The sequence below is a fragment of the Agelaius phoeniceus genome, chromosome Z (genome assembly GCF_051311805.1).
Source record: "Agelaius phoeniceus isolate bAgePho1 chromosome Z, bAgePho1.hap1, whole genome shotgun sequence".
NCBI lineage: Eukaryota > Metazoa > Chordata > Aves > Passeriformes > Icteridae > Agelaius > Agelaius phoeniceus.
Window position 1 is genome coordinate 18259515 of NC_135303.1, and position 16531 is coordinate 18276045.

Below are 16531 nucleotides of genomic sequence, written 5' to 3' on the forward strand. Positions count from 1 at the left end.
AATATCTTCCCTACTTCCATGTAGAAGTTTGTTGCTTTTTATGCCTTAAGCTTTTTATGCTTTTTATGTAATCATAAGAAACAGTGGTAAAAATTTTGGAGTAGCACTCTAAGATAATATCAAGATTTCACTTCAAAAATTTCATTAGTGGAATTCCCATTAATAATAATTGGTTTTTAAGATCAATTAAACTAATTTTAATTCCTTCTTGCTCTTCTTCTCCAAATCCTTAAACACAGTATGGAAAGTACTGAGTTGATTTTAAATTATTCCACTTTAATTATTCCTGTTTGAGAATGTCTCTAGTACTGATGTAGTAACAAAACAAAACATATCATAAAAATATGTGAATACATATTCTTGGGATTTTTAAAAAAGAACAAAAATTGATTTTTATCATTATCTTATATTCTATTGCATCCAGATTAATGATTTACAGTTACGTCATGTTATTGTCTTATCAATGTGATATACTCTCTTTTGATTCTGATATTTGTCTTTAATGGTTCTAAATTTTCATTTTAGCTTCACTAGTTTTCAAAATAAATATTCATTTACTGCTATAATCATACATAGCACTCCATTTTTGCTAATTGTATTTTCTCATGCAGATTGAATGTTCCCAAGTAGGAATAAAACCAGAATTTTTGACATTATTTTAAACTATATTTTAAATTGCTAAAATCTATAAAAAATTTTTTAATTGAAAATGCAATTTTCAGTCCTCAGCCAAGTTCCACCATCTTTCTCCAAAGCCACCCCTTCGGGCTGCATCAGTTTTGTCTGTGTGAGTAACATCTTTACTTGCCATCTAGGAAGCAAGACTTTTCTCAAATTATTATTAAGACAATTAGTAGAATAAAATTCAGTTACAAATACAGGATAAAAAAAGCTTTTAGAAGCATTCAGTGCTCACCTGTGTGTTCTGAATGCCTTTCTCAATAGTTCTTGGTTTTATCAATAAAGTTGCTATTTCACCCCCTGGTGAACTGGCCTGTCCATGAGTAGAGATACCAAAATCCCATCTGAAGTCCTGACCACTCTGCTGGATTATTTACAATTTATTTAGGAACTACTGTGTAATTATTTTATCTTAATTTGACCTATTGGTTTCCAAATGTAACATTTATAATTGTGAGACCAGCTTTCAGAGAGTTGATTTCTTAACAAGATTTTTTGCTTGTGGATTATTAGCATGCTATTTTTAAATTAACACAGTAAGGAGGACTGTGTTTTAGTCCTCTTTAAATACAAATAAGGATATCTACATACATCCTGTAAAAAGTAGAGACAAAGAATTTAAAAGTGCTGCTTAAAAGGAAGAAAACTGAGTCATGGCAGTATGGGTGTGTGCATATATGGGTGTGTGTCTGTGTCTGTATGGTTTTTTTTTTCATTAAATGAGTTTATTAATTCCTAGGAAAGTTATTTTTCCTAAAAAATAGATCTCCATGACAGCCACATAATGAAATGACAACAACAAAATAACTTTTAGCAAAGCCTGGAATACCTCAGGAAGCTCAACTTCATGGTGAGAAATTTTCTACTTTTATACAGACCTACAGGAACCATAAAGAAATTAGTCTTTACAGCCTCAGTAGTCTTCACAAGTTCTGTATTGTAGAAGCAGGACACATTTTAATGAACTGGTCTTCAAAGCAGATAATAGGCTTCATAGAGAATACTAATCAATATGTGCATTTTGACTGTAACCATTGCCAAAGGACTCTTCGTAAGAGCAGCCTTGTCTCTATTAGGAAAAAAAGTTTTTTAAAAATTGAAATGTCAAATCTGAGTAGGCAGTGTATATTCATTATCTAGTATTGCAATTTTCCCTTCTAGGGCAGGGAACCAATTTATTTTTACCAAAGTTCAACTCAGTAGTTTTATACCTACATGACTAAGCAACTGATAGAAGCAATTAGAGGAAAAAGTTGCACAGGCAACAATGATCTAAAAAGCAGAGAGCAGAGAAAATAACTGGACACAAGGAGAGAAGAAAAGAGAAGGCAAAAAATGAGTAAAATTGCAATTTCATTAAGAACTCAAGGAAGGGAATTCAGCCCTAGAGAGGAAAGTATTTGTATGCAGACAAAAGGATAGCCTCTATTCTCAATTGCCTATAGTTAAACTGGCAGAAACATATGGAACATATCTCAGAATGTCCTTCTAGAGCATTTGCTGCAGATGCTCCAGAAGGAGCATCAGCAGCCTCTCAATAGGTTTTTGTAGATGAGCCAAGACCAGGACAAAAATTTCCAATATGCAGTTAGTTCCCCATTTCCAGCAAAGCCATGCATATATACACAAGACTTTATTTATACAGCTGTACAGGGCATTCAAACCAGGACTTTGTTCTGCAACTTTTATTTAAAATATTTTATTATTAGCATTTCCTAACAATTCAGTTGCTAATAAAGAAAAACTATTTTAATAATAAAGTCTCCCAGCGGGAATTTGAATTAAATCATTACTGTGATTTATGAGCCCACATTGAATTTTTCTCCCAATTAAGGAAACAAATGAAATTGTATTTGATTTGCCTTTTTGATAAAAATGAATGAACAAACAAGCAAACAAACAAAAACAATACAGAGGGGGGTGAAAGACTAGAAAATAAGTAACATTTTTTGTTATTTGCAGTAATAATACTACTACTACGAGATGAAATGGAAAATCCTGTAAAATATTCAACACCAACTTTAACTGCTAATTCAGCATCAAACTTTAATTGGAGCATAGATATATAGTGGTTAGCAGCTGAATGAGGTCAGACCTTCCTCCAGAGAAGCTTTAAAGTAACTGCTTTACCTTCATCTAGTTGTCCAATTGCACAGGAAAATACTAATTCTATTCCCTATTCTATAAAGCAGGAAAAATTGCCAATTACCAAAACTCACAAATGAAAAAATGGCAAAGAGCTAGGAGAATAAAAAACAAAAAGGTATAAAGAAATCATAGGGAAAGAAAAGACAGTGGTTTTTGGAGTTTTTTAACAATGATGGGTTAGTAACACAGGCTTGCTGATAACTTAGTACTTTGTATTTGTAAATTAACAGATATTACCATTGTAGAAGTTTCCATTGCACACTGTGCCAGGTTGAGATCAATATAGTTTCATATTTTCTAGGTACCAAGCAATGCTAGCATTTTGCCACTACAAAGAGGGGTTTGTAAAAAGTCACAATGCAAAAGCACAAGTGACAGGCAGATTGTGGTTAATGAATCTGTAGATGCTCTGGTACATAAATTAAATCTCTCTTTCCTGTCAGCAATCTGGTAATTTTGAAATACCAGGTTTGACAACTATTTCACTGCTACCCACTTTCACACAGAATAAATCATTCTCAAGGAATCCTTGAAACATATCTAAGTAAAATTCTCTTCTTTTTGTTCTGTATCTATCTAACCTTCAAATTCCCCACAGAAAACTACTCTAATACTTTAGATAACCAATTTGTAATTCAACGGAAATATAAAGCTGGGGCAACGCATGATGTAATTGAATTAAATACCTCAAGGACACAACCTCCATTTTCAAAACCTTCTTTGTATCTACAAGGAACTTCAGGCTGCAATACTGGAGTGTTACAGACTTCAGAACTCTTAACAAACAATTCAGGTTAGTTGTACCGCTGCAGAAAATATGGGAGCCTCAATTGCAGTGGGCACTGACTACAACACAAACAATTCTCATCTGTGCTCGTGATCAGCATTTCTGTGGAAGAAAAACATTAAGTGGTGTTTGTATCCTTGACACAATAGAAAGTGAAATTAAGATAAGCTTCACTGTTGGTGAGTACATTAAGAGAATTAAAATTAAACAGTATTTCATACAACTGGAGATGCAGTAAGCTAGCTAAACATTAAAACCATGATCAGTTTAACTTAATAGGAAAGATAACACATGCGTTCCACAGCTTTTATTTGAGTAAGCCTATTTAAAGGTCCTTTTTTTCTCTCTTTTTCTGGTGTCAGTAAAGCACTTTGGAATATAATCCCCAAATTTAGTCAGATGAAATTTAGGCAAACATGTCTGTCCTAGTTACCATCTGCACTACTGCCCTCTGCCAGTTAGGGACAACAGTAGTGTTTATTTGAACTACACCAAAAAATCTCAACTCCATTCAAATTTATAAAATATTCAATTAAGTTGGAAAAGGGTAAAGATTCTAAAGTATAGGAAATTATGAATGTATAAATTAATAAATAATTTTTTATAGCATAGCAGAATATATCAAACATAATGTCTTTGTCTCCCTTTTCTGTGTAAAAGGACTGTGGTGACACAAAGGAACTTTTTCATGCCTGTGGCTGGGCAGAAGTATGCCACAACATATGCACCCAAGGAAAACCACCATCTCTTACACAGTCCAGGCACAGATGCAAGAGACATAATTGCAGCCACAGGGAACAGAAGGAGGAGCTATGACTCATAGCTCTCCATAGCTGCCAAACTCTGGTCCCATAGGCTTCCCATGCCTGGGGCATGTTGGCAGGCAGTCAGAAAGGAACAGACTCGTCTAGAAAACCACCAGTGTGAGCAGCTGGAGGACCAAGCAACCAAGCATGGGGTACAGAAGTAACCTAAGCTTACCTAAATCATATCAGGAGCCACTTCCTTCCTGAATCAATAAAGTCTGAAGGAGCAGATCATATGCTGTCTGCAAACATTCCCCTGCGTTTCCATGGGCAATGTCTGGATGGCTCATGTTATCATCCCCTGAGGGGGATGGGTCTTAGCTTGTCCCCCTCCCCCTGAAGGCACCTGATCTTCAGGGATGGGATTGCCGTGGCTGACTCTGCCTTGCCCTGCTCCCAGCCACTCTGAGATGAGGAGGACTGTTCTTGAGGACAGTAAGTCACAGTAATCTTGCTATTCAGTGATTATGTAATAAAAAAGGAAAAAAGAAAAATGTATCATACTATTCTGATTGTGAAAAGGCAACATTTTACTATGCCCTGAAGCAGAAATAATCTTCAAAAATAATGATGTAAAAATCCCTTTCATGCAGATGGAACAGAGGTGTCTCACAGTCTTTGCACTTTGCATGGAAGTAACAAAATTTTAAGAGAGATTCTCTCTCTTCCTTTTGTGGCAGGAACAAATTTTAACAGCTGTGGAAATGTGTATTTCTTTTTCAGTCACAGTCTAAAGTAGGTACCAAAATGAATGCAACCTAGAGACCTCTCTCCTTCTAAACTTAGAATTCCATAGTTGAGCATAGCATTCAGATTTCTATTGGTGCAATTTCTGGCCATGATAATTTTGTTTTAGTACTTGAAATATAATAATTCCCTCATAAATTTCTCAAATCACTTTTACAAAGTATAATCTGCAGTTGCTAAAACCATCATATTTTTTGAAAAAGCACAACAGGTTTTCTATCAAATATGCTACTACTCCAGATGTACTACAATGTTTTTTGTATCCCTGTGTCCAGATATCATTTTTATCACAGGTCTCATTGTCAAGTAAAATTGAGGACCAGTGTAGAGCCATACAGAATACTAACTGCATCTGTAGAGGAATTAAAGAAGGAATCATTAGAAGACTCGGCCAGTAACAAGGAACAAAACATTTTAATAAGTATATGGCACTATATGTGCGCAACTGGTGAAGTACTTGTGTATAGTTAATGGATTTTTAAAGCCATGGATAATTCCTTTTTTTTCTATTTGATGAACTTAGCAGACCATTTTGATTAATGGAAAATCTATTACTTGTAAAGGGAACAACTGACTTTGCAACACAGCTGCTGTGCCCATGCTAAGTCTATTTGAATATCAAAAATACAATAGCAACATTATAAATCTTTGTAATAATCTTCCCCAGAACTTTCCAGAAGTTATCTCAATCCACCACACAATTTGCAGGTTAGGCTGGCTAGCCAGTATCAGTAAACTGTCACAAGGTACTGTTAACAGCCAACATCTAAAGAATATGTACTGAAAACAGTGATTAGAGTCAGAGTTGTTAAATGCTTATGTGAAGCTACATTAAAAAGTGAAAATGAGGAAGCTTGATGCTAATGGCCATCATGTTGAAGACCTTAATAAATTTAACTGAGGTTCACAGGAAAACTTTGGCAGAGTTTTTCAAGCAAGGTATGGGTAAGGAGCAATCAATGGTTACTTGCACTGCATGGAAGACAAAAAAATATCAATTCTAATAAGAAAAACTTTGCAATAGTATGAAAGCCATGTCAATATGGCAAGGAATTACAAATCCATTTGGTTGCAATGGGATCATTCAGTTTACATACACTGTTTGAGATTGGTTATAGAGGGTGTCACTATTGCTGGAGGAGAGTAAGAAAGTGATGCCAGTACATGCCATTATCTCTGTGCTATCTGCCATTCAGAGGTAATCATATGCACACTCCAAAGATGTTTGAACTTCATTACACATAATAATGCATCTCCTGTTGAAGATAATGGGTAACATTTACAGGTAGTACAACCTCTTTGTTCAAGTGAAATCATTCCAGGAAAGGAAAGGAAAATCAGCAAGCATATTTGGGAGGAAAATGGGTTTCTATCAACATATTGACATCATTATTGTTCTTTATGACAGGGTTCACTTCAGAGTCATTAAAAGCCCTTGCCACAAATACATCTAAAACATAGTTGCAATGAAATCAAAACAAATCCTGTGGTTTCACAAAATTCTACAAGTGACTATATACACTTGGTGTTATTCTGCTGCTTAAACATAAACAATTAAAGCCATTTCAGATCCCTAACAATGTCATGGCTATATGTTAGAATAGACAAAAAAAGTATAATCCCATCCCTGTAGATGTCTGACAATTAAGAATATCTGGCTTCTTATGCTAAGACAGCTGAAGATCACTCAAAGTGTTTTCAGGGAACAGTTTAAAAGTGCAAAGATATGCATTTGCATAAATGCTGTGTTCCAGGGTCAGCAGAGATGGACTGGCCTATTGACATTTAAGAATGGTCTGAAAGGAAGGAGGGGCAGTGACTGGTAGGGCAGAATTATCCCCACAGGCTTGTGACCTAAATACTATTCAACTACATGTGCTGGTTGGCTCCCGAGCAAAGTGAGTGCTCAGAGTTTTCTTTTTAATTCCTGAAGAATCATTTAATGATTAAATAGAGGAGCAGCATGAACTGTAAAATTATACCTATGATTTTCTACATGATCTTCTTCTAATAGTAAGTTACAACTTATCAGAAATCTCTTTGTATTTCTTGATATTCTGGCAGCTGCTGCTACTTGAGCACAGACAGAATTTTAAAAAAAGTGATTGCAGAAAATTTACTCAACAAAAATTATGGTGAGGGTTATGATGGTATTTTCTGTGGGAATCCATAAAATCAGAAGGTTTTAAGAAAGCTGCAGAAGACAGGCCTCAGTTACAGTGGAATACTGAACAGTGCTAAAGCAGCAGAAAATATATCTAAGCTGTAGCGAAGACATGGGAAATAGAAAAATAGAGCTGTGTAGTTTGGCTTTCTAAGTTGCAACAAGTTTATTTAGTAGATATTTAGAAGGTTAAATGTGAACAGTGCTCTGTGCTTTGTCTCTTATAAACGGCCCATTGTATGCGAGAATAGGTCACCATTGTTTTAATCAAAGCTACGTGTGCTTAAGGTGAACGACCTTGGATAGAACTACCATCAGTATGCTTTTGCTCTATGTAATTGGCTAAGAGGCTTTATAGTATTTTGTAACATTAAGTTTCTTTGGCCTGCTGCCTGACCAGCGAGCTGTTAGCATCTCTTCATTGCCATAACCCTCTAATAAGACTGATGCTAAAAATAAACAGCTCAAGACGCTTGTCTTAGCAGCCCCGTCCCGTTTGTGTTTGTATATAAACTGCCAGCACACAATTTGCCCCAAGATTTATTTTACCCCCAAAATGATCCAGTTATCTAACTCACAGATTTGTAATTATCTTCTTTCCCCAGAAACAGCAAGCTTTTCAAGGCTGTACAGCTACGTTTACCAGTAATTCTCAGATGAGGGACTACCACCATTTTACTGCCACATAAAAAGATATCTATTAGTATTGAAAGATTTATTTTAATTTTTTTCCTGCCAACCAACTGAGTTTGTAAGTTCTCTTCTCTCCTGCACTGAAAATGATGAGTTTGCGAAAATTAATGATCAAACATCTACAGATCAAAGTGCAAATAAGCAGTTTGGGATGTGACAAAAAATATAGAGGTCCTTAGTAAAAATTCACTTATAGATGCCAGTTAAAGTTAAGATTTCCCATTCATTTACAAAATAAAAATAAACCTAAAACAACAGACTTATTTGTTGAATCCATACAGGCAGGAATTTTAGATATTATAAATTGACCTGTATGTGTTCTAGGCACTGGAAATACATCAGCGGTATTTCATGGCACATAACATACTGGTGATTTTCATTGTCAAAGAAAATTCTTTTATTCATGGCTTTTTCATACAATATTAAAAAGTTATACTCAAAGCAACAGACCTCAGATTCAATATACTTTTAGAAAACTAATCGGCTTTAATTCAGAACTTCAATACCTGACATTTAAAACCCAGTAATGTTTATTTGATAGCATAAAATCATTTAACCACTTATATAAAACAGATGCCTTTAGGAAATCTCACTCTTACTAATGACTTGGAATTTTTTCAAAGATATAAATTCCTTATTGAGATGTCTGGAACATGAGTCTTCAGAAAAAGGCAGATAATTCATTGTTAGCTGAGATTTTGTAGACCACTTGCAGAGTCAATTACATAATCATTTGTAATAATTGTAGTATAATTTGTATTTTTTTGAGATAAATTTAAAGTTCCTGGCATTATAAATATTGTTTAAATTAGTAAATAATGCATGACACAATTTACATGCATATTTACAATGAAAGAACTGAGGTTATAGTCACACAAATCTTAATATCTATCTAAAACTTTTCCATGACATAAAAATACTACATTTTCTATCACATGTTTCTTAAAGCTCAAAATGTTTTATGTGATGTCTTCACAAAGCCTTAAATATCTTTCATGTGTAGCATCTGAGACACAAGCATGTACTTATAAAATCAACAGATAAAAAACCACCTGAGAAGGTTGCTTTGCCTGAGCAGGATCAGCAAAGATGATGGTGTTATCCTGATATTATAGTGACAAAATAAAGAATTAGCTAAATAAAAACTCTTTCTAGTTAGTCACATAATATTTTGGGGAAAAAAAGGGGAATATGATCTGATTAACATAAAATATGATAATAATTTAATATTAATGCATTTATTTCTGAAGCCAGGACAAAATAGAGGGCTTCCTTGAATGGTTCAAAATTCCTCTATGTAAACTCCCACATCAGAAAGCTTACAAACTCTGAAATATGACCTCCTTAATCACAAATTTTCTTCTTAGAATAAATATGCTATTATAATTCTTCAATACGGTATTGAAGAATTGAACAGTTATTTCTGTTCTTTGCAACCACATTGGTTAAAATGACTCCAGATAAAACAACATTGTTGGATGGTGTCTTGGTTTGACATTGGCCGAATGCCTGGCACCCATGACAGTCACTCACTTACCCTCCCCTGCCCAGCTGGGCAGCAGAGAGAGAAATTTAAGGAAAGGTTCATGAGTTGAGATAAGGACCAGGAGAAAACACTCCAAGGGCAAAACAGGCTCAGCTTAGAAGTACAAAGGGAATCTCTTACTAAAAAATGAGAGGAGGATAATAAGTAAAATGAGCCCTTAATACACATTTCTCCCCCTGCCCCCCACCCTTAACCCCTACCTCCCTCCCGGTCCAGGGGTTTTCCAGATGCCTCACTGTCCTATCTGGGGTGCCAGAACTGATGCCTAGAAAGGCTGATCAGGAACAGAGACTAGACAGAGCTAAATGGACAAAATAGGTATTGATTGAAAGGCCTTAAAAGGATACACCTTGGGCAGTGTGAGAGCCTGGCCAGGGTGACAACCAGGTTGAATCCAGGTTGATCTGGGTCACAAGTTTTTACACTTTTATAAGTTTTGGTTTATTTACATACTGGGTTCAATTGTCCAATTACAACTCCAGGTCATGGAGTCTCAACTCCCTGGCTTGCCCCCTTCTCTCTGCTCTTGTTTCTGCTTTTTGGGTAATGGTTGTCCTTGATTCTGTAGCTGGGAGGGGATTTTTTTGCCGACTACCCTGTGAAGAGAACTTACTAACACCTAATATGAAGTTTCAGAGTTACATACCAGGCAGCAGATAATCTGAAAAATCTAAAAGCTAAAACCCAAGGCATCACCCACCCACAGCACAGGGAGACAGGGGATAGGGGTTTTGGTCAGTTCATCACTAAGATTTTCTTCTGCTGCTTAAGGAGAGGACTCTTTCCCCTGTGAGGCTATGGGGTCCCTTCCATGGGAGACAGCTCTCCATGAACTTCTCCTGTGTCAGTCCACTCTCATGAGCAGCAGCCAAACAGCCACCTGCTGCAGAATGAACTCCCACCATGGGCAGACAATCCTCCCAAAACTGCTGTGGCATGGGTCACTCCAGGGGGTACATTCCTCCAAGGCCAGGCTGCTCCAGCCTGGAAGCAAGGGCCCTCTCTCCACTGGATCTCTCACCAGATCACAGCCTCCTCCAGGCATCCATCAGCTCCAGCATGGGCACCTCCCCCATGGGCTGCAGGTGGATCTCTGCATTCCCTGTGCACCCATGGGCTGCAGGGGCACAGCTGCTTCACCATGGTCCTCACCACAGCCTGCAGAGGAATCTCGGCTCCAATGCCTGGAGCACTTCCTCCCCGTCCTTCTCCATTGATCTTGGTGTCTCCATGTTGTTTTCCCTCACATGTTCTCACCTCCTCCTCTTCTCTGGCTGGAATTAACTCTCCACCCCACTTTGTTTTGATTTTCTTCTTAAGTATGTTATCCAGAGGTGTTACCATTGTCTCTAATTGGCCCAGCCTTGGCCAGCAGCATGTCCATCAGGGATTGGCTCTTCAGAGCCATCAGGGATTGGCTCTGCCAGACGTGGTGGAAGCTTTAGCAGCATCTCACAGAAGACCCCCCCATTTCTGTGCCTGCCCCCCTCCCGCTACCAAATAACCAGGCCATAAAAAGATAACATAGATGGTATCAGCTTCCTGTGCTTAGCTATAGATAACACCACACCACGATACATTCAAACAGCTGCATGCTCTCAAGTTACTGGAACAAGTTCTGGGAAAAATTTGGAAGGCTGAGGAAGAGTAGCCTTTGAAATAAAGTTCTCTCTTTTTGACCACTTTGGTTCACTTGTTTTTTTTTATTCAAAACAGCTATGAAATCAAAATTAAAATAGTATAGTTAAATCAGTCAGTCATTGTGATAAGCAGGTCCCAGGCAGTCCTGGTAGGAAAGTCTCAGGGCAGATGAGACCTGCTGGGATGAGGCATCTCTCAGGAGACACAGATGAAGGCCTGGTGCTGCCTAAGGGACTGCAGCTGACTCCACTGCTCTACAGAGGAGCCCCAGAAGCACAAATCACCAAGAGAACTGTGGACAGAGCAGTCTAACAGGGCATGGCCCTACAGCTCACAAGGGAAGGTTATTGTCACTGTACCAGGCCGAAACATCTGTTGAATTGGTCATCACCCTCCCAGAAGTAGCTCAGCTATGGTATCCACTTGGCAGAGGACACATCTTCTGCACTCATCAGAATAAGTGTGGCAACCCAGCCAGAGCTCCCATGAAAACATGCTGCTGTTCATACCTTCAGGCTGCAGGGTGTGGCAGAGCTTATCACTGGTAACTGAGGGCAGCAGTGAGAACAGCTGTGAGAGGTGTGACTTGGGCCTAAAATTTCTTTTCTTACTTTATATTTCTATTTCCAAATATTCATCTCTCTTATTTGTGATAGAATTTTTCACATTCTTAATCTTCAACCTTCCTTTTGGAATTTTATTAAATTTTCTGTTTAAAAAAATAGAAATCTGTGTGAATTTATTGGGTGGAGCAAAACAGAATGCTGTCTCATCTAAGATCCATGAAGCCTCTACATTTTCCTTCTTCTTTGACACATTTATTCTCAATGATCTTTAAAGACCATTAAAAATTTTGATGCTTGCTAATCCTAGAGTCTCCCATTACTCTCTCCCTCTTCCCCATGACTTTCTGTGAAGTAGCCCTGCCAGAAGTTTACCTCAGAAACAAAACAGGACAAGTGGACAAAAATAGTTGACATGCCAGAAGAGTTGAAAATCCTGAAGTTAGAAAATTAGATGGGTATTAGACACAGAAAATCAAACAGTTTGTGGCAGAATTTGACAGAAATTTTACTATAAACATTAAAATAAGGGCTGATTTTGTTCACTTTGTAAATCAGTGATTTGGAAGAGATTAGCCTGTGTGCCTTGGTGGAATTTACCACACTTAAAAAAATGGAGCCATTGAATATAGAGGTTGAAACAGACTTCAAAAAGACTCAAAAAAGCAGCATCTTAAACTGATAAAGGGCTTTACTGAGACTAATGTAAAACAATGAAATTGTTGAAAGATAATTCAGAAATAAATATGCACTGAGAACTGCATTGTGACTTAGTGAAACAGTTGAAAAAAATATAAAAATACTAGTACAGTGGGGTTTTTTGTTTTGGTTTTGTTTTGTTTTGTTTTATTGTTTTTTGGTTTTTGTTTTTGTTGTTGTGGTAGTAAGTAAAATTTGTAAAGTTGATTAGTACACTGACTATAATTTTAAGGGAAAAGTGTTAGATGTGTATCAAGATTAGCTTCTCAACTTGTTTGGGATGGCATTGTGTATGTCTTCCAGCAGGAGGATACTTGTTTCATACATCTTCTTCAGCTACACAGTGCCATACAGAAAAATTCATCAATCATATCTCAATTATTAGAGGTAATACTCTTTATTCTTTAGAACAGATGTGAAGAAATCACAAAGGGAGATATCAAGATGAGGAAACTTGGAAGAAGGCAAAGTGAACAAATTTGTCAGTGATAAGTCTATTAAAAAGCTTCGTATGTCCTAGTGCATTATTCATTTCTCCTAGTGTATTATCTTAAATGTAGCTTAATCTCCCTCTGCCAAAGTAAGATGTATGCACAAGTTTCTGGCAGCAATGGCAGAATAACTAATTGTTTTAAAATTTGATTGTAACATTCATTAAAAATCTTCACAAAATTGGTGAATGGTGTTAATCAGTTTTATTTCCTTGATGCGAAATTGTGTCCATTTTCCACGTCTCTTCACGAAGAAATACCAAGAGAAAAGTAACGTCAAGAAAAAACGTACAGATCTCTAAGACTCTACTTGGCCATCCACCATGAAATTTTTCAGCGAACTTAATGTAGCCTGAATATAACAGTGGTTCTCAGAGGGCTCACTGACACTTGAATAAGATACAATAACCACAACCTCACTATGCCTCTACTTCCTTCAGCAGAACAGGTCACTCTGACTTTGGAAAGCCATTACACAGGTACACCTGACCTTTAAAATAATCATCATTTATTACACAAACAGGAATTTGGCTACTATATATATATATATATATATATATATATATATATATATAGCCAAATATATAGATAGCAAAATATACATAGCAAAAACTCCTGTAAACCCTTACTGCAAAGCTAGCAGTGGTGGATGGGGAAGGGGCCTTGTTCTTCTTTTCCTGTTGAAGAGTGCTAAGATCACCCTGATTCACCAGTCCCAAAGTTAAACTCTCTGGGGATATGGAGAATAGTGTCTCCTAACAGAAACTGGTATTGGTGAAGATGTGGCAGACAAAGTTCCTGATAAAGTAACCAAAAAGTGATAGCGCTCATAAGTTAGGTAGAGCTGTTGATCTGATGCTGTTGGCCTGGAGACATAGCCAAGTACCACTTTTAGTTTCTAAGACACCCATTCTAGCAGTGTGTGTGAGGATTACTCCCTTGAGTGGGATGCCCCTCAAAGTTACTCCTCTAGGCTGAGTGACAGGGATTTGCCCATAGTCACTGGTGTGGATAAGTAACAATGGCCTCACTAATAACAATTTTGGAATTAACAAATACAAAGCAGTGCTCAAAAAAAATAGCACTGTAAACAGGCAATGAATCTTGGTGCTGCTAATCCACATGCCAGTGCACAGTTCATGAGGTGCAGTTACCTGGTCTTAATTTGAGAATGTGGTTACCATAAAAAAAGCATAATGGGAACAATGTAATAAGTTTTGTTGGATTTTACACTTACAGAGATTCTCTAAGAAAGCAAAAAACCTATTTAATATTTTTTCCTTTTTTCCTTTTCTTGTTGTTCCTGTTCCTCTTATTACTTCTTAGCTTAAAGTATAAGCAATTTGAAACAAGTGTTGCTTATCTATGTAAAGCTATGTTAATAGATTATTGACAGATAACTCAAAGTCAGGTATTGTTGATTACACATAAAATGAGCACATAAAAACTGAATCATGGGCAGCAAAAGTATTTTGCTATTTATAGTAACAATATTACTCTTTTCATCATTCTAAAGAGCAGTTGGGTGGTTTCATAATTGTACAATAATAAAGAGTATTAACACTATATGTCAACAGGTGTCTTGAGGGTATTTCTACTTTCTTTTTTTATAATTCTGGTTTTAATACTATTTAATTTTTGAAGAGTTTTCCCCGACTCCAGACCCAGACAGTGAGAAACTGATCAATGCATGTATCTTAACCTCTGATCACTTAAATGAAAATTTATGATAATGAGATATAAAACACAAGTAGGAGAAGTCCAAAGTATTTTAAAGTATTGCTACTTCATCAAAATAAGCATTTTTAATTCTTGTCTCTTGTTTAATCAGTGTTCCACAGAAACATTTCATCATAACAATTTTTAAGTACAAAAACCTTAATGAATTCTTTCTGGAGAATCAACACATGCTAAAACATTAACTTTTAATCATCATCATCATCATCATCATGATCATCATCATCACCATATTTGACCTTTTTTTCCCGAAAGTGTATATACATATGCAAAGCAGTAAAATATTGTGAGTTCATAGGTGAGAACACACAAATGGATGAAAATCCAGCTCTGAGAAGGACGAGAAATATTTCGTCTCATACCTTGATGAGGCACAAATCACTTCCTAAGGCTTAAGTGGGTGAGCAGAAACCCGAGAATTCGTTTTCAGAAGAGCCCATTCAAACCCATCCAGAAAACTAGACAGATTTTTGCATTTTGTGTTTCTCTTAGCACATAATGAGAGGGGGCGGAAATAAATGTTCTTGTAAACAAGGGGAAAATGGAATTGCTTACAGTTATTTGTTCAATCTTGTTTCACCCAGCTCTAAAATTGCTGTTCTAATCTTATTAATTTTTACTTTTATTAATTTCACTTTGTGAAATCATTATTTAAATATGCACTAAATATATGCATATATCTATCTATATGTATATATCTATAAAGCAATTATTTTTAGGCAGATTTTCATCAATTTTTTGAAGGAAGGCTATTAGATAATTTCTCTCTCTCAACTGAAGAGTTCATCTGAATCCAGTTTGCTGGATATAGAAGCTGATAGGAACCATAAATCATCAGAGATATAATCCCACTAGCTCCAAGATTTCAAGATGTTTTGTTCAAACAGTAGGTTACCTTTCTCAAAGAAAAACTCCGCTTATAAAACGTGCAGAAATGAATCATTAGAAATTCATCAGTAATGGGTTCATTGGGTGGGAGGGGAAACTCTGCATTCATTTCAGTTGAGCTCTGCCTTTCATATTTCAGATATTTAATTCAAACATAAGCTTTGATTTTAGCAAATACAAGTACTTCAAAACTTTAGATTATTTAAGTTTAGAATTCTTAGAAAAATAAATCATACAAGGAAATCTTATAATGAGCATTTTCCTATCAGATTTAATTCTTTCTAAAAATATTTCAAAGAATTTCCATCAAGTCACAGACTGCAAATTACATTTCTTAATTCTAACTATTGCTACATGCCCAAACTCTCCTCTTTTAATAGTACCGACAAATCTTGAAAATTATGCGACAAAGGTAGAATTTGTTATTTTCATGTCAAAACTATTTCTGCTATTCCTTTGTGGCCTGAAATTCTAAGGATACTGAGAAAGTAAAACTGATCTCTTACCATATTATGTATGAACATTCAGAGACTCTTCATACTGAAGATATGCCTTTGATCTCAACTTTTTTCTTCATGGAATAATGCAAAAAAAATTTTCATTTAATATTGAAAACATTATTTCAAACTTTTTGATCCTATTGAAATTCAATTAGAAATTTTTAAACTCTAAATATAATTAAATTCAAACTTTTTCAACTCTTTCCTCCTAAGGATTAATTTCAATAGATCAATAAGTATTTATTGATGGTCACATTATTTTCATGTTTGTTTCACTAATTTTGAGATTCATTGCATTTATTTAGGAAACTGTTTTGTCTTACACTCATTTCAGTGGTTTTAGATCCTACAAACCACATGTTTTAGTCTTCAGATTTCAATGGGCCTAACATTAGGCCATGTGCTCTTCAATGTCTTCATAAATGACTTGGATGCAGATA